We start from the raw sequence: 23,824 nt of genomic DNA on the forward strand, positions 1-23,824 counted from the left end.
TATAAAAAGTTCACAAAATAGATTTCTACAATACATACGGCTTTTGGTAAAATATTGCATCAAGAAAGTATTCCATGTGACTTCTGGCTGTGGGATTATCTGAAAGACATCGTGTTCAATGCTCCAATTATGAACGTAGCTTAACTGATGTCTGCATTTCGTAATAAATACTGAATGTAACTTCCGTGACACTCCGATCACTTGTGGAACGTTGTATTTCTCGATTTCACCGTGTGGCAGAAAGTGGCGGAGAGCGTACTGAACATGTCTGGCACCAGTCTCACGAGATGTCATTCTTTTTATACTGTTTGTGGCCTCTGTACAATTAAGAGGCTATTTTTTCCACCCGATGTGGTTCGACGTTGCCGTTTTGGATTGGCTTACCTAACTAACAGCGACCCATCTGTTGACAGCCAAACTTGTGCTGCCATACACAATGAACAGTACCGATGGAGTAATCTGCAACTCAGACCATAGCTGTCGTATTGCGATTCGTCTGTCGTTTGTTGCCGACCCCATTTTTGTTAAGAGCCTTACAGCGCCATCTGTTAGTACGATCTTCGTTACGTTTTTTGTACCCTGACGTTTTCCCCTGCGTGAATAATATATTGTTTAAATTTGACGTCATTCTGAGCAGTGGTTCTCTTTCTACACTGTTTTTAAACTTGGACTCTAACTACGGACACCCTATATTTACTTTTTTAGATACAACTATCTGAGGCGTTCTCTCTTGGTACAATAAATTAAAACTATCAGACGTTTACAGCTGCAATATTTCATGGACTCTCGCTGTCTCCCAATCCTAATATACGAGGTTAATGATTGTACTGGTCGGTGTATCGCAATCAATTTGGCACTGGACTGAATATCATACATGCTAATATTTAGGGGATATGGTTCTGCCGCAGTGCGTCCGTTTGACGCAAAGCTGCAATATATCTCACGCATTATGTGCATCTGTCATGATACCGGTACATGAAACATATTTTCGTTTTTATCGAACATTTAAATTTTTACAGAGCTCAGTTAAACAAATACACAAACTAATGTTTGTATTTTTTATTGCTAGTTACATGGAACTATACGCCTGGTAAAATGATCCTATAGACGAGTAAAACAATAGCACGGTGCAGAGGTATTAAACATGCTGTAGGGAAACATTTCGATGCAGAGTGACAGAGACACTGAAAAACGTGAACGGCTTGACACATTTCTGGAAAGCTTCGTCAGGAGGTTGTACAGTTCCACTATGTTCTAGATCCAGCCAACGTAAAATCAGTTAATGCATCAAAATCATCTGTCAAGAGGTTATTTATCCTTGAATATAAGTAAGTAAAAGCTCAAAAGCTAAGTCACGTCTTTTGAAATTGCTTCACTGAAGAATAACGTGAATCAGTTCGCACGAGAGTCGTTCAGTAAACAACGCAACATGTGTTTTTTTCTTTGTGGAAGCAGGATGATTTTATTGAGAATTCCAGTATATTATTACCCATTCGTTTGGCTACAAAATCCTAGTTTTCACAATAATCGCCGTTCAATGCGACGACCTTATTGAAGGGCCTGTATGTCCGTATGGAACCACTCCACTACTTAAAGTCGGAGCCAACGCCTGCTGCAACAATAACCTCCAAATCATCCACGTACTGCCTGCGGCAAGGTGCACCCTTCATCGTGAAAAACAGAAGCACTTTATGGCCTTCTGTTATGTAGCGAGGAACCAAGCGGGCACACAATTTTGAGTTCCCGAATTTGAGTTGACGAGCGAGTCAGCATACATCTATATAGACGTCCAGTTGAGCAGCGACGTATTTGATGTTGATTTGTCGATCACCTAGAATGACAGAGCCCGTAGGTCCAACATTACAGGAGTCGCGGCTGTATGCAGCCTGCCGACTCTCGACCTTGTTGCGGTGATGACAGAAGTCTTGCCCAACGACTCACCGTGCTTTTGTTTACTGCTAGCTCTCCATAGACATCCTACAGGTGGCAATAAATATCTGCGATGCTCTGATTTTGCTCCGTAAGAAACTCAGCGACATCCCTATGCTTGAAACGCACCTCCGTTACGTATGCCATTTTGAAGGATATACAAAGCGCCACCACACTTAAACTATGTCCAACAACAAATTTGCTGATAAAGGAAATGTGTTGCATTACTTACTGTGCACCTCTCGTATTTTACGCCGGTAACTGTTTCCGTGGACTTTTCGCCAATAGTGTAATCCCTTCACTCATTTAAGCGGAATACGTTCCCTATATTTATGTCCAGGACAAATTACCGGTAGCTAAACCACTTGTCGATCTTCTCGAGGTCGTCCTGAATTTCGCTACAGACTGGCGTTGCTACTTTCCTACTCGGTAAACATCCTCTGCAAACAGCCTCTTGGAATTTCCACAGTTGTGCTGTTTGAGGCTTTCCCGGCGCTGCATCTGCTTGATAGGTTCCCGGGAATTACGCCGGATAATATTGTAGAAACCGCACAATATTATCCGGCGTAATTCCCGGGAATCTATAAAGCATTTCCAGAGTTATCCACTGATTAGTTAATACACACCACTGGTCATGTATGAGACAAGTGACACCCAATCACCTGACCACGTTCGAAGTCTGTGAGTTCCGCGGAGCGCCCTATTCTGCTCTCTCACGATGTTTAATGACTACTGAGGTTGCTGAGTACCTGCAGTACCAGCAGTAGGTGGCAGCAAAATGCACCTAATATGAAGAACGTGTGTTTTTGGGGGTTTCCGGATACTTTTGATTACATAGCGTACCATCTCAAACTTTAAAGTTTCACTTTATTTCTCCTCCTCTACTTTGTGTGTAATTTTTTTTTAATCAGACAGAGTATTTAAATTAGTGTGTTGCTTTCATTTTCGTTTATGACTTGGCCTATGTAGACTCACCAAACACAATGTGTTCTGCTACTTTGTGGTAACTATATATGAAATATATTCGCATTTGCGAATATGGAAAACCACCAGCTGTATAACGGAATAAAGACAGTGAGAATTTGTGCCAGACCGGACTCGAACCCAAATTTTCATCTTATCGCAAGCGGTCGCCTTAGCATTAGGATATCAGAGCACGACTCACGATGAAACCCAAACTTCCATGTGTCCGCCAGTCTACAACGTGCACCCACTTATTTATTATGTAAATCCTCTTACAGGGTCGACATTTTAATTGGACGTTGCTCGGCCGGCGTCGGCGGTTAAATAAGATAGTGTAGCACCTGTGTTGTTCAAAAGTAAGATGCAAAGTTCTTTCGGACACGCATACATATATGCCCGAAGGAAGTTTGCATCGAAATTCGGAACAACATAGACACTGTCTTATCGCATAGTGTTGGCTAAGTCGGCTGTGTCGTGAAAGTTTTTGATACTGTCCGAGGCTATTCGATTTCTATCGATACAGCTAATCGCATCAGGCGCCGGATCGAGAGGCTATTTACAGTTAACTATTTGTACGCCAGTGGGCCATGGAGAATAGGCGGCTGCATCGGTGAGTAAATACAGGCTGTGATGTGGAATACGTGCTATGATCCATCCCTGTACCAGTGTTCGTGGTGCTTGTAATGCCAGTCCCGGATACGATAGCGATGGTAATCGACGTTTGGCTGGTAGTAAGAGCTTAACCGCTCATGTAGCGGGAGTGATAGTACAGACTTGCTGCGTGCTGTGTACCGCGGGCTAGCCAGCACGGCGCCCGCCAGGGGCAACGTGCTGCTAGCCACTACCCGCCTAGTCAGCCGCCAGATGAGCAGGCGTAATTGGCGGCCGCGGGCACCACTGCCCGCAATAATTAGCGATCGGCAGGCATTAGCCCCCGGCACGCCCGTCTCAGGTAGCCCCGCATTATCATCTCGCATCTGGACACCGATCTATCTGTTGAATCTACGGGTCCAAATTTCAGACTGAATAACGTGCTGAGACATTCATTACGTTATATGTTCTAACAAGGGAACCTCGCCATTGCACCCCCCTCAGATTTAGTTATAAGTTGGCACAGTGGATAGGCCTTGAAAAATTGAACACAGATCAATCGAAAAAACAGGAAGAAGTTGTGTGGAACTATGAAAAAATAAGCAAAATATACAAACTGAGTAGTCCATGTGCAAGATAGGCTACATCAAGGACAATATCAGCTTAGCAGTGCCGTTGTCCCGTGGTTAGCGTGAGCAGCTGCGGAGCGAGAGGTCGTTGGTTCAAGGCTTCCCTCGAGTGAAAAATTTAATTTTGTATTTTCAGTTTGTCGCAAACTCTTATGTTTTCATGACTTTTTTGGGAGTGATTATCACATCCGCAAGAAAACCTAAATAGGGCACGGTAGAAGAATCTTTTTACCCATTCGCCAAGTGTACAAGTTAGGTGGGTCGACAACATATTCCTGTCATGTGACGCACGTGCCGTCACCAGTGTCGTATAGAACATATCAGACGTGTTTTCCTGTGGCGGAATCGGTTGATCTATGACGTTGCGATCAAATGTTTTCGGTTGCCATTGGAGAGGCACGTCCTTTCGTCTACCAATCGCACGGTTTTGCGGTGCGGTCGCAAAACACAGACACTAAACTTATTACAGTGAACAGAGACGTCAATGAACGAACGGACAGATCATAACTTTGCGAAAATAAAGAAAAAAAATGTTTCACTCGAGGGAAGACTTGGACCTAGGACCTCTCGTTCGGCAGCTGCTCTCGCTAACCATGGGACCACGGCAACGCTTAACTCACACAATCCTTGATGTTACCTATCTTACGCATGGACTACTCAGGTAGTATATTTTGCTTATTTTTCCATAGTTCTACACAACTTCTTCCTGTTTTCTCGATTGATCTGTGTTCAGTTTTTGAAGCACTATCCACTGTGCCAACGTATAACTAAATCTGAGGGGGGTGCGATGGGGAGGTTCCCTTGTAAGGTTATTAATTTTTATGCAAGAGTAGTCGCAGCATTAACATAGTGAAAGTGAGAATTAAGTCCAATATTAGCTCAAAATTGCAGTTTGACTTACTAGTAGATTCTAAGACACGAAATCACCCAAATATATTGGCAGCACACAATGGCACACTGTGATCACTGTATTCATTTTACTGGTCACCAGGTTCCAGTTGCAGGGAGCCTATATTACGGCTTCCAGGAGCAACAGAAATTTGATCCACGACATCATGTAATCAATGAACTAAAAAAAAAAAAGAAGCCCTCCATCTTCAGGTTCCGAGTGGCCTACCGGGACCATCCGACCGCCGTGTGATCCTCATGGAGGATGTGGATAGGAGGGGCGTGGGGTCAGCACACCGCTCTCCCAGTCGTTGCGATGGTATTCTTGACCGAAGCCGCTACTAATCGGTCCAGTAGCTCCTCAATTGGCATCACTAGGCTGAGTGCACCCCGAAAAACGGCAACAGCGCATGGCGGCCTGGAGGGTCACCCATCCAAGTGCCGACCACGCCCGACAGCGCTTAACTTCGGTGATCTCACGGGAACCGGTGTATCGACTGCGGCAAGGCCGTTGCCCAATGATCTAAAAAAAAAAGATGCCACCAAAATGTACTTATCGGGAATAATAGTTCTAGATTGAAGATTTTAGATAATAAGTCAAGCATTAAAGTTTGAGACTCTTTTTACGTCCTAATGCAGCGTAACTTAGTGACTTACAACAAACCTTTAACACGATTTGGGTTTTCTGTCTACAATCGCAGAAGTTTTAAAGCGTAACGTCAGATATTTAACGCATTAATTCATTTGTAAATTTAATCAGCCATTTCAAGCTGTTTTATATAAGAGAATATGCGCCTTTAAGGAATCGGTGACTTCAGGAGCGATGTCACTGATGCCTCTAAAATTTCAAAAGGTTGTATTTTGAACAACTACGAACATATGTAGGTTCAAAAATGGTTCAAATGGCTCTGAGCACTATGGGACTCAACTGCTGAGGTCATTAGTCCCCTAGAACTTAGAACTAGTTAAACCTAACTAACCTAAGGACATCACAAACATCCACGCCCGAGGCAGGATTCGAACCTGCGACGGTAGCGGTCTTGCGGTTCCAGACTGCAGCGCCTTTAACCGCACGGCCACTTCGGCCGGCGAACATATGTAGGGGAGAGCGTTGTACCTAGAGTAGAGTGTGCCTAGGAATGCACGATGCTTTCTTTCCGTTTTGTCGGTATTGAATTTTGGATCACATGATGCAATGCGCATTAGCAGTTGCCGACATTGTCTGTAGCTGTAGTTGTTGTTGTTAGACATGCTCTTGTACTTTGCGCAGTATTTGGAAGTATGTCACGTTGTACATGTTTGAGTCCTATATAACGTGCTTCTATGGTAACTGGGTGAACGTCCTAACCTCCGTCACTCCCCTCTCTTCATCCATCACTTCCTGGTCCTCCTCTTTCTGTTGTTCTCCTTCTGCCCCCTCTTTCTGTCCATATATTCCTTCACCCTCTCTATATTCATTTCGACACCCCTCTCTGTCCACCTCCTCTTTCCTCCTGCCTCTTCAAAAAATGTTCAAATCTGTGTGAAATCTTATGGGACTTAACCGCTAAGGTCATCAGTCCCTAAGCTTACACACTACTTAACCTAAATTATCCTAAGGACAAACACACACACCCATGCCCGAGGGAGGACTCGAACCTCCGCCTGGACCACCCGCACAGTCCATGACTGCAGCGCCTAAGACTCCCTCGGCTAATCCCGCGCGGCTCTATTGCCTCTGAGCTTGAGCTTTGTTTATTCGTGTTTCAAAAGAAACCTTGACTAGAAACGAGGGAAGTGGCTTAAAACGAGTGTGTACATTGGTTGAGATCATTGGTTTATTTGATATGAGAGAGACCTTTTCCAGTTGCCGGATCTGCGAGGACTGTAGCTTCAACGACAGTATTTCGCATAGTTTTAATACGGGAATGGATAGCATTACAAAGTTTCGGACTATTCAGATTCCATAGTAGTATTCTGAACATAAGCCTATAAGCCATAAATACAAGTTTCCTGTTTTGTGTTAAAACCGACTGGAATAAAACGAAACATAACATTGTTGAATACGCAGACTTTTTTTAAAATTATGTATAGGAGAAAGAATGCATATAAGAGAATAAATTCGTACAATGTGTTAAATCCCCCGATATCGGAGTTAAACTGGCTAAGAGAAGAAAAAGTAAGCCCCACAGTTTCACAGCACAGCATTTTCCTTTTCTCGCAGTCAGTTTTAACAGAAACCTGTACACTATTCCTTAAAAAATATATGGCTTCTTTAAGTAAATCTGAATGTTTATTAGAGTATTGCGCAAAATCATGAATTAAATCGATCATAATCATTTCAAAATTTTTGGAATGTTTATTAGAGTATTGTGCAAAATCATGAATTAAATCGATCATAATCATTTCAAAATTTTTGCCAACAACGTTTTCCTATTGTATCTTACATATTGTATATACTATATAAAAATACATACTATATGACCGTTCAAATTTTGTTAGAGTACCATGAGAAAATCTGAGGTAAATAAGTAGAGAACTTATTGACATTTGTTGCTCAAACGTTTCCTTGCTATATATTACATGTGTTCGTATATAGACACATGTTACAAATAAATATGTAGCCCATGTCTGTCCGAATCGTCAGTAAGTACCGCGTAAAAATTTGAAGTAAATCAGTGCGGGGCTTTTCGACATTTTTCGTAACAATATTAAGCAACACGATGTCTTTATATGGTAGTGTAAATATATTTATTTATTAAAACTAGATAGCGTGCGTTTCTTGAGTACTGCGTCGAAATCTGAAGTAAATTAGTCAAGAATATTTCAAGAATTTTGCTTACAACCTTTTCCACTTACATAAAAAATATATATTTATATACCACACACGCATAAAATTGTATACCCTATGCACATCCGAATGTTTAAGATAACCTCTAAAATTCTGGAGTAAATCAGTCAAGAACTTTCGAGCGTTTTGATAACAAAATTAAACTACTACTTGTGTAGGCTGAAGCTATTGGTAATGTATTCTTGAGGCACAGTTAAGCCATCCTTGTCGGCCTTGCACCACCTTGTACCTTGAAACAGAAAATAGTGTTTTGTCGTGGAACATGTAGTACTTGGAAATGATCTGAATTTATTTAATGTCCTAACAGTTTAACACGCCTGAAGTATACGACATATATGAAGAATGGTACTGGACAAGGACAAGGAAAATAATGTACGTAATTTACGTAATTTGGCAAGTTATAAGAGGAAACATAGTGTTGCTCACTCCATATAAAATCAGGGACACGTGGCATTGTCTGATAAAGACGAGCATGTTCAACATAGAAGGTAAATAGCTAACTGGCGTAAAAAATTCCCAAAAAGAAAGACGCCGAATAACGAAATCCGACCCCTAATGGCGATGTTATATTCATTTAAGCAACTCCGGATGGGCTTCGACTAATTATGGTGCCACTTGGCATGGTCAAAGACAAAGGGCCAAAACCAAGGCATGATCTAATGTTTTCAAATTGCACGAGTTCCTTATGAAAGGTCTCTGGTAGTTTCATGGAGCAAAGTGTATTTCATTCGGGAATCAACCAAAGCATGAGATACTACACTCATGGATATAAAGGCACTCGTGGGTACATCTGATGATCACTAATTTTCTCTCTTTAACCAGCTTTCTAAACTTAAGAAGTTAAATAAATGTAACAAAAAATGTAATCGCAAGGTGAACTACGGCACTGCAAACCTAAACTAATCCGACTGAAACTTGCAACATTATGAAAGAAATCGACTGTGTGTCTAACTCCAAACCACATGAGGAGGCTCAGAACAAGTGATCATGTTATACTCAGGAGTCCCCGATAAAGAGTGCCTGACCACTCACAAAATTAGACAGGCCAAAACCGTTACTCGCTACCGATTGCAATTCAGCTAGTTCAAAAGAAAATGTGGGACATCTTTAGATCGCTCTGAATTTACTGCTAACACTTAACTGCCTGACTAATGTAAGTTTGGTATCGCTCATACTTGTTGTAAATACATTAGCTGCTACTGGCTCACATGTTGATTCCAGAGGCGTTTGCAAATAGGGATATTTTTTGCATCGTAGTCTTTTGAAATATCGGAGCCCACAGGGTTATTTAGGAGAATCCAGTCGCACTATTATAAGGAGATAAACAGTAAACCATACATGCAAAGAGGAAAAGGAAGATTAATGGTTATGAGTACATTTTCATTTGGTGAAAAGTAAGAAAGTGTACTTGTGTACTTGTAATGAAACACTGTCAGGTGATACAACAGACAGTAAAGAGGGCTTTCCTTTAAAAAAGGAGATTACACATTCGTCACGTCAAAAGACAATAAGCGATTCTTATCAGTGTAGTAGCTCTCAGGAACACTCTGGTATGTTCACAGTAGAATGGCCTTAAGGCAGTTAAGGCAGAAATTTAGTCGTTCAACTCGTACATGGCCTGAGATTTGGGCGCTGATGAAGTTACACGACGGACTGTGTTGTTGGTCTGGGTGTGATACGAATAATAATGTTCCTACCTGGAAATTTAACCACGATAAATACGTTTACTCTCAAAAAACATTGAAAAATTGACAGGAATAGCACAGAGGAGCTTGTTGAATGAATGAATTGAGAAAATAAAGCATAGATAAAGAAATGACTGAACTGGGCGAGAAGTTGCGGTGAGGGGTGGGGGGGGGGTAGAGGAAATGAAGAGCTGAAGATCAGTATCATCGTATGCAGACTGTGCTCTCGTGGGTAAAACAGCATTCCGAAGATGACGATGTACAACATTGATACAATGTTTGCCTCTACAAAATCGTAACTACTTAGGTACGTATAATGCAGTCATCAAACACAACAGGGTACCAGAAGGAAAATTATAATTTTAATGTCATTTATTCGGTAACAGCATAATGTTTGTGGAATTTGTACTGCCAGAACATACTTTCACCGACAGCTTTGAATACATTACTCTCATCCACCACTCTAATAGGTAAAAGGAATTTGAGGGCTTAAGCTACAGCATTTCTTCACATCCGTACATTTTCCGTTCTACTCTTACTGTACCGATACCATACTATAACATTTATGTTGACACTGCGAAGCTCAAAGGTAATACTTGTACCCATAACAAAGAGACTGAGCTTGACAGAATCTGTTAACAAGATTTGTGGTGAATATTCTCAGCATGGCGATTAGTGTAACTATTTCGGGGTAATACTAAGCTGCAATATGAAATCGGTCGATCAAATAGAACCAGCCTTATGACCGATGAATGGAAGGATTAAGATTCACAGGAAGAATTCTGGAAAAATGCAACGCATTTTTTAAGGAATCCGCATGGTAAGCCTGATGACTATTTCGAGAGTACCTTTGTAGTATTTGGAGTCCCTAGAAAGTAGGAAAAATAGAACATCGAAGGAGTTCAGAGACGCGCTACAGGTTCGGAACAGGTCAAATGGCTCTGAGCACTATGGGACTCAACTGCTGTGGTTATTAGTCCCCTAGAACTTAGAACTACTTAAACCTAACTAACCTAAGGACATCACACACATCCATGCCCGAGGCAGGATTCGAACCTGCGACCGTAGCAGTCGCACGGTTCCGGACTGCGCGCCTAGAACCGCGAGACCACCGCGGCCTCGGAACAGGTCGACAAAGCATATACGGAAGTGTAAATACAGTGCTTGATCAAAAGTTTCCGGACATAAGTGGACATTAATATGGGGTGTGTACACACGTCCCCTATATGACGGCTTGACCTCTGTTCGGGAGTCTTTCAGTGAGTTGTCTGAACATTTGTGGACGAATGGCAACTTACTATTCTTCAAATGGTTCAAATGGCTCTAAGCACTATGGGACTTAACATCTGAGGTCATCAGTCTCCTAGACTTAGAACTACTTAAACCTAACTAACGTAAGGACATCACACACATCCCTGTCCGAGGCAGGATTCGAACCTGCGACCGTAGCAGCAGCAGGGTTCCGGACTAAAGCGCCTAGAACCGCTCGGCCACCGCGGCCTGCCACTATTCTTCAAGAGACGAAGCGAGACAAGGCAGTTACGTAGAACGCTGGGGTCTGGAGCTAAGTCGACAATCTAACCATTAGCAGACTTGTTCCATTTGGTTCAGGTCGGGATTCTGTTCAGGCCACTCCATTTCAGGAGTGTTATTGTCCACAAACCATTGCCTCACAGATGCAGCTGTGTTAAAAAGATGCACTGAAGTGCTGCTGTAATCAATCATCATCTCTGAAATATTCTCCAATATTTTTTTTAAAGGGTGATACGAAGGCTACTCTGAAAGTAAGTTACGATCGGTGGCGAAATGGAAACCACTATGAAAACCAGATGAAGCTTTGCACAGATGTGTTGGGCAGTGTCTGCAGTAAGACCTTTAGTCGCGTCACGTCAGATCTGAGTCCACAGTGAGCACATAAAGATGCCTAGGAAATAGCGGCCCCCACCAAGTATGAGGTCCTGGTGACAGATTTCGCCGCCGGCCGGAGTGGCCGAGCGGTTCTAGGCGCTACAGTCTGGAACCGCGCAACCGCTACGATCGCAGGTTCGAATCCTGCCTTGGGCGTGGATGTGTGTGACGTCCATAGGTTAGTTAGGTTTAAGTAGTTCTAAGTTCTAGGGGACTGATGACCTCAGACGTTAAGTCCCATAGTGCTCAGAGCCATTTGAACCATTTTTTGACAGATTTCGCCTGGCGGTATGCAACCCATATAACACAGACGTCATGCGGCCTTCATGACAATTCTCTGCCACTCTCTGCAGGGGCAATGAAGATGCTCCTGCAGCGTCTTCGATGAGAAGTTGTTGATCATCCACATCACAGCATGTACCTGTCTGCCCCTTAGTCTAATTTCTGCTCACGTGAACCGCTGGTTTTGAAGGCAACATTTTGGAACAGTCAACGAGCTGTAGACCAGCATAGAGTATTGGCTTAAAGCTCGGGCGGCTGCTTTCTATGACAAGAGTATCGTAAAGTCGGAACAGCGCTACGACAAATGTCTAAGTCAGAGGGGCGACTATATATAGAGAAATAGCTGTAAGGTGTAGCTAACTGTTGGAAATAAATCATATTTGATTTTCGCAGTGGTTTCCGTTTCAGGTGATCATCGAAACCTACTTGCCGAATAGCCCTCATAAGGGGGCCACACCCGAACTACGAGAAGTACCCCAACACTACCCCCTTCTGATTTCATTGTTGGCAGTACACACGATAGGCACGAAACTTTCTCCAGCCTGTGACATACTCACCGAACTGATTGATTCATCACTTTTAAATCACTACTACTGTCCAGTCACTTGACGCAATAGCTGAGTCACTAGCACACTGTCAGTCACCAGCACACTGTTAGTCAGCAGCTCAGACACTCACTGACTCAATCTAGTTTGGTGTCTGTCATTCATTCGCAGAGTGGATTTAGGCTTAAGACAGTACAAAGCGTCAGATTATAGCAATATCACCGAGATTGTCTGCAAGAGGTATATTATCTACATCTACATCTATACTCCGCAAGCCACCCAACGGTGTGTGGCGGATGGCACTTTACGTGCCACTGTCATTACCTCCCTTTCCTATTCCAGTCGCGTATGGTTCGCTGGAAGAACGACTGCCGGAAAGCCCCGTGCGCGCTCGAATCTCTCTAATTTTACATTCGTGATCTCCTCGGGAGGTATGAGTAGGGGGAAGCACTATATTCGATACCTCATCCAGCAACGCACCCTCTCGAAACCTGGACAGCAAGCTACACCGCGATGCAGAGCGCCTCTCTTGCAGAGTGTGCCACTTCAGTTTGCTAAACATCTCCGTAACGCTATCACGCTTACCAAATAACCCTGTGACGAAACGCGCCGCTCTTCTTTGGATCTTCTCTATCTCCTCCGTCAACCCGACCTGGTACGGTTCCCACACTGATGAGCAGTACTCAAGTATAGGTCGAACGAGTGTTTTGTAAGCCACCTCCTTTGTTGATGGACTACATTTTCTAAGGACTCTCCCAATGAATCTGAACCTGGTACCCGCCTTACCAACAATTAATTTTATGTGATCATTCCACTTCAAATCATTCCGCACGCATACTCCCAGATATTTTACAGAAGTAACTGCTACCAGTGTTTGTTCCGCTATCATATAATCATACAATAAAGGATCCTTGTTTCTATGTATTCGCAATACATTACACTTATCTATGTTAAGGGTCAGTTGCCACTCCCTGCACCAAGTGCCTATCCGCTGCAGATCTTCCTGCATTTCGCTACAATTTTCTAATGCTGCAACTGCTCTGTATACTACAGCATCATCCGTGAAAAGCCGCATGGAACTTCCGACACTATCTACTAGGTCATTTATATTTATTGTGGAAAGCAATGGTCCCATAACACTTCCCTGTGGTACGCCAGAGGTTACTTTAACGACTGTAGACGTCTCTCCATTGAGAACAACATGCTGTGTTCTGTTTGCTAAAAACTCTTCAGTCCAGCCACACAGCTGGTCTGATATTCCGTAGGCTCTTACTTTGTTTATCAGGCGACAGTGGGTATCGAACGCCTTCCGGAAGTCAAGGAAAATAGCAGCTACCTGGGAGCCTGTATCTAATATTTTCTGGGTCTCATGAACAAGCAAAGCGAGTTGGGTCTCACACGATCGCTGTTTCCGGAATCCATGTTGATTCCTACAGGATAGATTCTGGGTTTCCAGAAACAACATGATACTCGAGCAAAAAACATGTTCTAAAATTCTACAACAGATCGACGTCAGAGATATAGGTCTATAGTTTTGCGCATCTCCTCGACGACCCTTCTTGAAGACTGGGACTACCTGTGCTCTTTTCCAATCATTTGGAACCTTCCGTTCCTCTAGAGTCTTGCGGTACACGGCTGTTAGAAGGGGGCAAGTTCTTTCGCGTACTCTGTGTAGAATCGAATTGGTATCCCGTCAGGTCCAGTGGACTTTCCTCTGTTGAGTGATTTCAGTTGCTTTTCCATTCCTTGGACACTTATTTCGATGTCAGCCATTTTTTCGTTTGTGCGAGGATTTAGAGAAGGAACTGCAGTGCGGTCTTCTTCTGTGAAACAGCTTTGGAAAAAGGTGTTTAGTATTTCAGCTTTACGCGTGTCATCCTCTGTTTCAATGCCATCATCATCCCGGAGTGTCTGGATATGCTGTTTCGAGCCACTTACTGATTTAACGTAAGACCAGAACTTCCTAGGATTTTCTGTCAAGTCGGTACATAGAATTAGAATTTTACTTTCGAATTCACTGAACGCTTCACGCATAGCCCTCCTTACCCTAACTTTGACATCGTTTAGCTTCTGCTTGTCTGAAAGGTTTTGACTGAGTTTAAACTTGCAGTGAAGCTCTCTTTGCTTTCGCAGTAGTTTCCTAACTTTGTTGTTGAACCACGTTGGGTTTTTCCCGTCCCTCACAGTTTTACTCGGCACCCACCTGTCGAAAACGCATTTTACGACTGCCTTGAACTTTTTCCATAAACACCCAACATTGTCAGTGTCGGAACACAAATTTTCGTTATGAAGAGCTTGTACTACAACGAATGTTCTCTATTAAAGTTAAGTAGCAACTACTTGTTAATGTAAAAAAGGACCGTGTTAATCCACGTGTGCATTTGTGTTGTAGGAAGCGGATACCGGCCACCCATAACATCTTCTCCCTTCCCCATACGGTACAAAACTCTACAGTGGCGACGAGGAGACTACAGCTAGTCCACTTTCATGGTCACTGAGCAGTGCTGACCAACCTACTCTTCTGTTACTGCTTCTCTGCTGACAACACAATACTCCCCGCCTCCTTTCCTGCTGGTGGGTCCGATTAACGTGTGTTGAAGTGGTTGTTTAGATATTCAGTAGTGGTGTATGGATACTATTGATGAGGAAGTGTATATTTTTGGAGAACTTAATACGAATACTTGGAAGAGAGACGACGTATTTTTCGCGAAACTTCGTTGGGTAAGTTTTGGAAACATATACAGGAATAAATATGTGCGGCAATTACGCTGCCCCTATCTCTACGTGGATAATCTGCACATCAAAGTTAGGTGCCTGGCAGAGGGTTCATCGAATTATCTTCATGTTGTTGTTGTGGTCTTTAGTCCTGAGACAGGTTTTATGGAGCTCTCCATGCTACTCTATCCTGTGCAAGCTTCTTCATCTCCTAGTACCTACTGCAACCTACATCCTTCTGAATCTGCTTAGTGTATTCATCTCTTGGTCTACCTCTACGATTTTTACCCTCCACGCTGCCATCCAGTACCAAATTGGTGATCCCTTGATGCCTCAGAATATGACCTACGAACCGATTCCTTCTTCTAGTCAAGTTGTGCCACAAACTCCTCTTCTCCCCAATTCTCTTCAATACCTCCACATTAGTTATGTGATCTACCCATGTAATCTTCAGCACTTATTTGTAGCACCACATTTCGAAAGTTTCTACTACTATCTTCTTTTCCAAACTATTTATCGTCCATGTTCCACTTCCATACAGGGCTACACTCCACACAAATACTTTCAGAAACGACTTCCTGACACTTAAATCTTTACTCGATGTTAACAAATTTCTCTTCTTCAGAAACGCTTTCCTTGCCATTGCCAGTCTACATTTTATATCCTCTCTACTCCGACCATCATCAGTTATTTTGCTCCACAAATAGCAAAACTCCTTTACTACTTTAAGTGTCTCATCCCTAATCTAATTCCCTCAGCATCACCCGAGTTAACTCGACTACATTCCACTATCTTCGTTTTGCTTTTGTTGCTGTTCATCTTATATCTCTATTATTCCAATCTCATATAGTGCGCGGAAAGAACGATCGCCTCTATCTTTCCGTACTAGCTCTGATTTCCTTTATTTTATCGTGGTGGTCGTTTATCCCTATGTAGGTCGGTGTCAACAAAATATATTCGGATTCAGAGGAGGAAAGCTGGTGATTGGAATTTAGTGAGAAGGTTCCGCCGCAACGAAAAACGCCTTTCTTTCAACGATGTCCAGCCCAAATCCTTTATCATTTCAGTGACACACTCTCCCATATTTCGCGATAATACAAAACGTGCTGCCCTTCTTTGAACTTTTTCAATGTACTCCGTCAATCCTATCTGGTAAGGATCCCACATCGCGCAGCAGTATTCTAAAGGAGGTCGGACAAGCGTAGTGTAGGCAATCTCCTTAGTAGCTCCGTTACATTTTCTAAGTGTCCTGCCAACGATAAGCAGACTTTGGTTAGCCTTCCCCACAACATTTTCTGTGTGTTCCTTCCAATTTATGTTGTTTAATTGTAATACATAGGTATTTAGTTGAATTTACGGCTTTTAGATTAGACTGATTTATCGAGTAACCACATGAGTAGCACTCATGTGGATAACCTCACACTTTACGTTATTTAGGGTCAACTGCCAATTTTAGCACCATTCAGATATCTTTTCTAAATCTTTTTGCAATTTGTTTTGACCTTCTAATGACTTTATTAGTCGATAAACGACACCGTCATCGACAAACAAAATAAGCCGGCTGCTCAGATTGTCTCCCAAATCGTTAATACACTCCTGGAAATGGAAAAAAGAACACATTGACACCGGTGTGTCAGACCCACCATACTTGCTCCGGACACTGCGAGAGGGCTGTACAAGCAATGATCACACGCACGGCACAGCGGACACACCAGGAACCGCGGTGTTGGCCGTCGAATGGCGCTAGCTGCGCAGCATTTGTGCACCGCCGCCGTCAGTGTCAGCCAGTTTGCCGTGGAATACGGAGCTCCATCGCAGTCTTTAACACTGGTAGCATGCCGCGACAGCGTGGACGTGAACCGTATGTGCAGTTGACGGACTTTGAGCGAGGGCGTATAGTGGGCATGCGGGAGGCCGGGTGGACGTACCGCCGAATTGCTCAACACGTGGGGCGTGAGGTCTCTACAGTACATCGATGTTGTCGCCAGTGGTCGGCGGAAGGTGCACGTGCCCGTCGACTTGGGACCGGACCGCAGCGACGCACGGATGCACGCCAAGACCGTAGGATCCTACGCAGTGCCGTAGGGGACCGCACCGCCACTTCCCAGCAAATTAGGGACACTGTTGCTCCTGGGGTATCGGCGAGGACCATTCGCAACCGTCTCCATGAAGCTGGGCTACGGTCCCGCACACCGTTAGGCCGTCTTCCGCTCACGTCCCAACATCGTGCAGCCCGCCTCCAGTGGTGTCGCGACAGGCGTGAATGGAGGGACGAATGGAGACGTGTCGTCTTCAGCGATGAGAGTCGCTTCTGCCTTGGTGCCAATGATGGTCGTATGCGTGTTTGGCGCCGTGCAGGTGAGCGCCACAATCAGGACTGCATACGACCGAGGCACACAGGGCCAACACCCGGCATCATGGTGTGGGGAGCGATCTCCTACACTGGCCGTACACCACTGGTGATCGTCGAGGGGACACTGAATAGTGCACGGTACATCCAAACCGTCATCGAACCCATCGTTCTACCATTCCTAGACCGGCAAGGGAACTTGCTGTTCCAACAGGACAATGCACGTCCGCATGTATCCCGTGCCACCCAACGTGCTCTAGAAGGTGTAAGTCAACTACCCTGGCCAGCAAGATCTCCGGATCTGTCCCCCATTGAGCATGTTTGGGACTGGATGAAGCGTCGTCTCACGCGGTCTGCACGTCCAGCACGAACGCTGGTCCAACTGAGGCGCCAGGTGGAAATGGCATGGCAAGCCGTTCCACAGGACTACATCCAGCATCTCTACGATCGTCTCCATGGGAGAATAGCAGCCTGCATTGCTGCGAAAGGTGGATATACACTGTACTAGTGCCGGCATTGCGCATGCTCTGTTGCGTGTGTCTATGTGCCTGTGGTTGTGTCAGTGTGATCATGTGATGTATCTGACCCCAGGAATGTGTCAATAAAGTTTCCCCTTCCTGGGACAATGTATTCACGGTGTTCTTATTTCAATTTCCAGGAGTGTATATAAGGAGCAGCAAAGGTCCTATAACACTACCTTGGGTAACGCTTGAAATCACTTCTGTTTTACTCGATGACTTTACGTCAATTACTACGAACTGTGACCGCTCTGACAGGAAATCGCAAATCCAGTCACATAACTGAGACGATATTCCGTAAGTACGCAATTTCACTACAAGCCTCTGGTGTGGTAGAGTGTCAAAAGCCTTCCGTAAATCCAGAAATACGGAATCGATCTGAAATCCCTTGTCAATAGCACTCAACACCTCATGCGAATAAAGAGCTAGTTGTGTTTCAAAAGAACGATGTTTTGTGAACCCATGTTAACTATACGTCAATAGAGCGGTTTCTTCGAGGTAATTCATTATGTTCGAACACAATATATGTTCTAGAATCCTGCTGTATATCAACGTCTATGATATCGGCTTGTAATTAAGTGGATTACTGCTACTACCTTTCTTGAATATTGGTGTGCCTCCATCGTATATTGCGCTTATGCACCATGAGAGTAAGAAGAAAGAAATAAGGGCCCGTACAAGGACTTACAGGCGCTCAATACATGGACGGAACAGGAGAGGTAGTCAATAAATATAGAGGGTGGTCGGAAATTCCCGTTACAAACTTCTAGGACGTGTAGTGGGGAGTACATAATATTTTGAATTGGAACCCATGTTCAAAAACGTACCATTTCCGTGCTACAACCATATGAAAACGTTTTGCTAATGCGACCATTTTTACAAGTAGTTGACTGGGCGTGATCCAGTAAATCACTTGTTTTACAGCTCCACTCATTAATAGACAATGAGACTGCTCGTGTTCTTGTTGACGGGTTCTTATCAACGTGATGCACTGACGCCTCTTCCAGTTCGGACGTGTGGGGCCTCCCTGGAGCGCCACAGTCACGCCTGCTACTGGTGAAGATACCCTTTCTCGAAAGTGCTGCGTGATTGTGGCGAAATGTAGTCTAAAGTAATGGAGAACTATCTTGATAAAGGCGACGAACAGCTCTTGCATTGCCATGAGCTTCGCCATTCAGGAAGATCATGTCGGTGTTTCCTGCAAACTTGTACCCAACCAAGTTGCTCCAACACTGACTGACGCGTAAATGATGCTCAACCAGGTCAGTAAGGTAGGATAGGATGTCAAATGACATCAGCCGATCTGACGTAAGCACCCATCACTATGACTATCCTGTTGTAAACCTATCAGGCAAACATGGTTTCAAGCGGATGTAGCACGAAAACGGTGCGTTTCCGGACATGTGTTGTTGGGATTCAAAATATTACGTACTTACTCCCCTCTACAAGTCCTAGAAGTTTGTAACGGGAATTTCCGACCACCCTGTATGTATGAAATACGCTCCACCATAGACTGTGCAATGGCTTGAGGGTTGTTTGCATAATGTAGATGCAGGTTACAGATTTGTTTCATGAAAAAAATTCAGAAATGAAAATTCAAGCAGTGTTGTCGCGCTTTCATCCTTCTTGTTGTTGTTAACGGCTGTTGAGTTTGACAAAGAGCGGTGACAGGCGGTACTGCCGTAATTGGATGTGACGGCACCATTTTCTCCTAACTGCATCATCCCCGGTTTTTGACGGGCACCTTGTTTCACGCTTGTTATGCCACGCCTTGCGCTTCATCCATTTAGCATTGTCGCCGTAATTAAATTACGAGCAAGCACCGGTTCGCGTTTGCTTTTATCCAATGCGATACCGAACGCACCTTCTACCGTTTCGAAATGCCTCACCCGACAGATAATTTTACTGGATATATTCCAACATTTTCATGCCATTCTTGTCGCTGGCTCCGTTTCGTATACCGCTTTTCAGAATTTATTCGGTATTCTCTCATTCAGCAATATCAAAGGAAATTACATTACTTAGCCAGGTTAGCAGTATGTTGTTTTAGCACATTACGTTAAAATGAATTACGAAAGTATTAATGGATTATAAAATTTCACAGTTTTTCAAAGAAGGATAATTATTATTTACTTTGATGCGTGTGTCAGATGACTAGTCAAGTCACAACAGTTCTGGATTTGCCTCGAGAGAGGATACATCCGAATCGAATCAGTGCACATATCCAGCCAGTTTGACGGAAGGGGGGGCGGGGGGGGGGGAGTTGTTAACTGTGCAATATTGCAATATTGTACTGAAGTGGGCTCATGCTGCCAGGTAAATTTGATTCGATTTCGTAATCACTGAAGTAACACCACATACCCTCTCACCCAATGAAGCTTCGTTCCGTTTCCTCACAATTTTGTCAGGCAGCGTATATTACAGTTTGTTCCGTTTTTCTCAATGCAAAATTCATCAAATCTGATTCATCCTTAGATCCACGTCCGAACTGAGAATCTCTTTATATGAGATATATATTTTCTTGCATAACGTCCAATTTGCTCAGTGTGTTGTTTGTGACAGTGAACATCAGTTTTGTGTATTTATATATTCCACCCTTACATACATTTGTCCGAGTGCGTTATTCAACATAGTCGCTGCATGTCACGGATGTATCTGGATATAATATCAGAGATATAAAGAAACATGAAATTTAAGACTCTTTGCCCTGATCATCAATTCTATGTTCTCATCTCGCGACAGTTTTGTCCAATACGATCAAGAATTGTGCGCTTTTAGCATCTGACAGCTGTAATAACTACACATGTCAATTATGTACCATAACGTAAGACAGATAACCTATCGTGATCACGTACACATGTTTAACATTAGGTTTTAAACATCCACGGCTCTCTATTTTTTCTAGATCCACACCAATATTTGTACTGTAATGTATTCAAAATTTTCTAATGTTATAGACATCGATATTTGTACATTAATTTGTTTGTCGTCTGCATCAGATGGCACCTATTATGGGCTTATGCCCAAATACTAGTCGATCAACGAAATATTTTTTATGTTCATAATGTGCAGCAAGATGTATTTTAACAAATATTTCAGGTATTTTGATCAATACATACAATTTGATATCTTTTTCGATAAGGTACTTCTGTACCGTCCAAGGGTCAGTCTGTCAAGCGATAGTGCTGCGTCTACGTAGTAATTAATTACTATTTCACTGCAGCAATCGTGCACCCAGAAGGCAATTGACAATTTTATTTTGAATACAGTTTGGTTTCCAGAAAGAACCTTTGACTCTGTAGTGAAGTGTGAGCTGTTTTGAATCTTCCTAGCATATAAAAATTGTATACTTGGCGAAGACGGAGACGGGGTAACATTACTGTCCACAAAAGGCATGGTTCCGACATCCAGTCCAGTCGTAGCGCACAGTTTTAATCTTCCAGGAAGTTTCAGAACAATTTAGTCTGTTTGTTCTATTCCTCACCTCGTTTGATCTCACCTATTTAACTGAACTACATTGGTTTCTAGTTATTATGAAACGATTTTATGATAACGTACCAGATATTACGTGCTTTATATGTTTCTGCAATTTTCAACAGATGTATCAGCTACCCAAGTAAGTGCTGCATGCACTGTACATGCACCAAAAACAGTAGAAAGGTGATGAAATTTGTAAGAATTTATATTGCGTTGTATACTGAAAACTTTGTCTAGGACATTATCACAAGTTACACTAACGCACTAAAAGAACTTCGGAAGAAATATTAGAACAATAGATGGAAATCTGGCGCGATATCGCATAAATAACTTGCCAACCAACTGTCAGCTGCGTTTATGGAGTCAGATGCCCACAGTTTTCCTTTTGTTGAATCAACTACTAGAGAACTATTCCAACTGTTTATACAATGCTTAAAGTAACAGCTCAGTGTTGGTCTTAGCACATAATAAACAGAAGGATCGACAAGCAGATGGATGTCTAGCAGGATTTCTGTGAGGAAACGCAACAGGCGCATCCATTTCGACACGTTTCGATGGCAGTGAGGTACCAGTCATTGTGATGATCAAAGAAATTATGTTTGTATGTTAGGAGTGACAAAGGAACTACATATTCGCAACGGTAAAATACATATAATTTGTTGGGTACAACTGCTTGTTTATAGTTTATACCCCATAATGTATGCATCAAAACAGGAACATCCTATTATAGTTGTATAGCTTTCAGACTTCTTAAGGAGTAATGACAATGTTGAAAGCGGTGTCGCAGACTTTTCTTGGTTAGACCCCCTTATTTTCTCTCAGTAACAGGAGAAATCGTTCTTGTATACTATTTGTGGGGATACTAACGTAAATTTAAAGCACAATACAAACTCTTATTTTGCGCTAACTGGCATTTCCGTGTAACAAAACTGCTATTCTACAGGGTGTTACGAAAAGGTACGGCCAAACTTTCAGGAAACATTCCTCACACACAAATAAAGAAAAGATGTTATGTGGACATGTGTCCGGAAACGCTTAATTTCCGTGTTAGAGCTCATTTTAGTTTCGTCAGTATGTACTGTACTTCCTCGATTCACCGCCAGTTGGCCCAACTGAAGGAAGGTAATGTTGACTTCGGTGCTTGTGTTGACATGCGACTCATTGCTCTACAGTACTAGCATTGTTGGTGATGTCTTGATTGGGCCCCATGTTCTTCCACCTACGCTCAATGGAGCACGTTATCATGATTTCATACGGGATACTCTACCTGTGCTGCTAGAACATGTGCCTTTACAAGTACGACACAACATGTGGTTCATGCACGATGGAGCTCTTGCACATTTCAGTCGAGGTGTTCGTACGCTTCTCAACAACAGATTAGGTGACCGATGAATTGGTAGAGGCGGACCAAGTCCATGGCCTCCACGCTCTCCTGACCTCAACCCTCTTGACTTTCATTTATGGGGGCATTTGAAAGCTCTTGTCTACGCAACCCAGGTACCTAATGTAGAGACTCTTCGTGCTCGTATTGTGGACGGCTGTGATACAATACGCCATTCTCCAGGGCTGCATCAGCGCATCAGGGAGCGACGGAGGGTGGATGCATGTATCCTTGCTAACGGAGGACATTTTGAACATTTCCTGTAACAAAGTGTTTGAAGTAAAGCTGGTACGTTCTGTTGCTGTGTGTTTCCATTCCATGATTAATGTGATTTGAAGAGAAATAATAAAGTGACCTCTAACATGCAAAGTAAGCGTTTTCGCACACATGTACACATAACACATATTCTTTCTTTGTGTGTGAGGAATGTTTCCTGAAAGTTTGGCCGTACCTTTTTGTAACACCCTGTATACAAGGCAGGTGGTCTTTGCCTTCCTCAAATCTTTTTCGATTGTTGATAAACGACGGTCAAATCATGCAAAATATTTTATTTTGTGCATTGGCAGTGCCTTGCAGCTTATTGCGGTTGTTGAAGTAATTGTATGCACCTTTGTTAATTAGTGAGACGGTCATTGACAAACTTTTCTGTTTTCAAGTTAGCGGTTTGTGAACATAAGCACGCATTAACAGCTAAATTATTTTCTATCTGAACATGAGAGAGTCAGCTGTCGTCTTTTGTCTATTATTTCTGGTGTTGTGATACTTATGTGATGGTTTGAGGTTAATATTAGTTCTTAACTCAAGGTGTAATATGTGTAAAATAAAGAACGTAGTCTAAGTATTTCTTGATATTAAAAAACAAATTAGGAAATAAACAACTAATAAATGGTAATCAGTTATAAGAAGCAACGGTGAGTATTAGACAGCAAAGACATTATCCTGAGATACAGACAGGGAGGTGTGCTCGACCAAATATGATTTACCAAATGAGAAACAGCAGTGTAGGGATAGAAGATAAAACGCCATTTTTGATTCGTACATACCGATAGGCACTAACGCTGTCGTAGATAAAACGAGGAAGTTTGTCAATACCATTCGTAAAGCCTTTCTTTTTTTTTTATTGTTACAGTGAA

The 23,824-nt window shown here is 43.0% G+C and overlaps 1 pseudogene; it reads right to left on the minus strand.

Annotated features, from left to right (window-relative positions):
• Positions 1-5,398: 5,398 nt before the first annotated feature.
• On the minus strand, positions 5,399-5,516 carry LOC126254321 (5S ribosomal RNA; annotated as a pseudogene).
• Between the last annotated feature and the right edge of the window lie 18,308 nt (positions 5,517-23,824).

The sequence above is a fragment of the Schistocerca nitens genome, chromosome 4 (genome assembly GCF_023898315.1).
Source record: "Schistocerca nitens isolate TAMUIC-IGC-003100 chromosome 4, iqSchNite1.1, whole genome shotgun sequence".
In the NCBI taxonomy this organism is placed as follows: Eukaryota; Metazoa; Arthropoda; class Insecta; order Orthoptera; family Acrididae; genus Schistocerca; species Schistocerca nitens.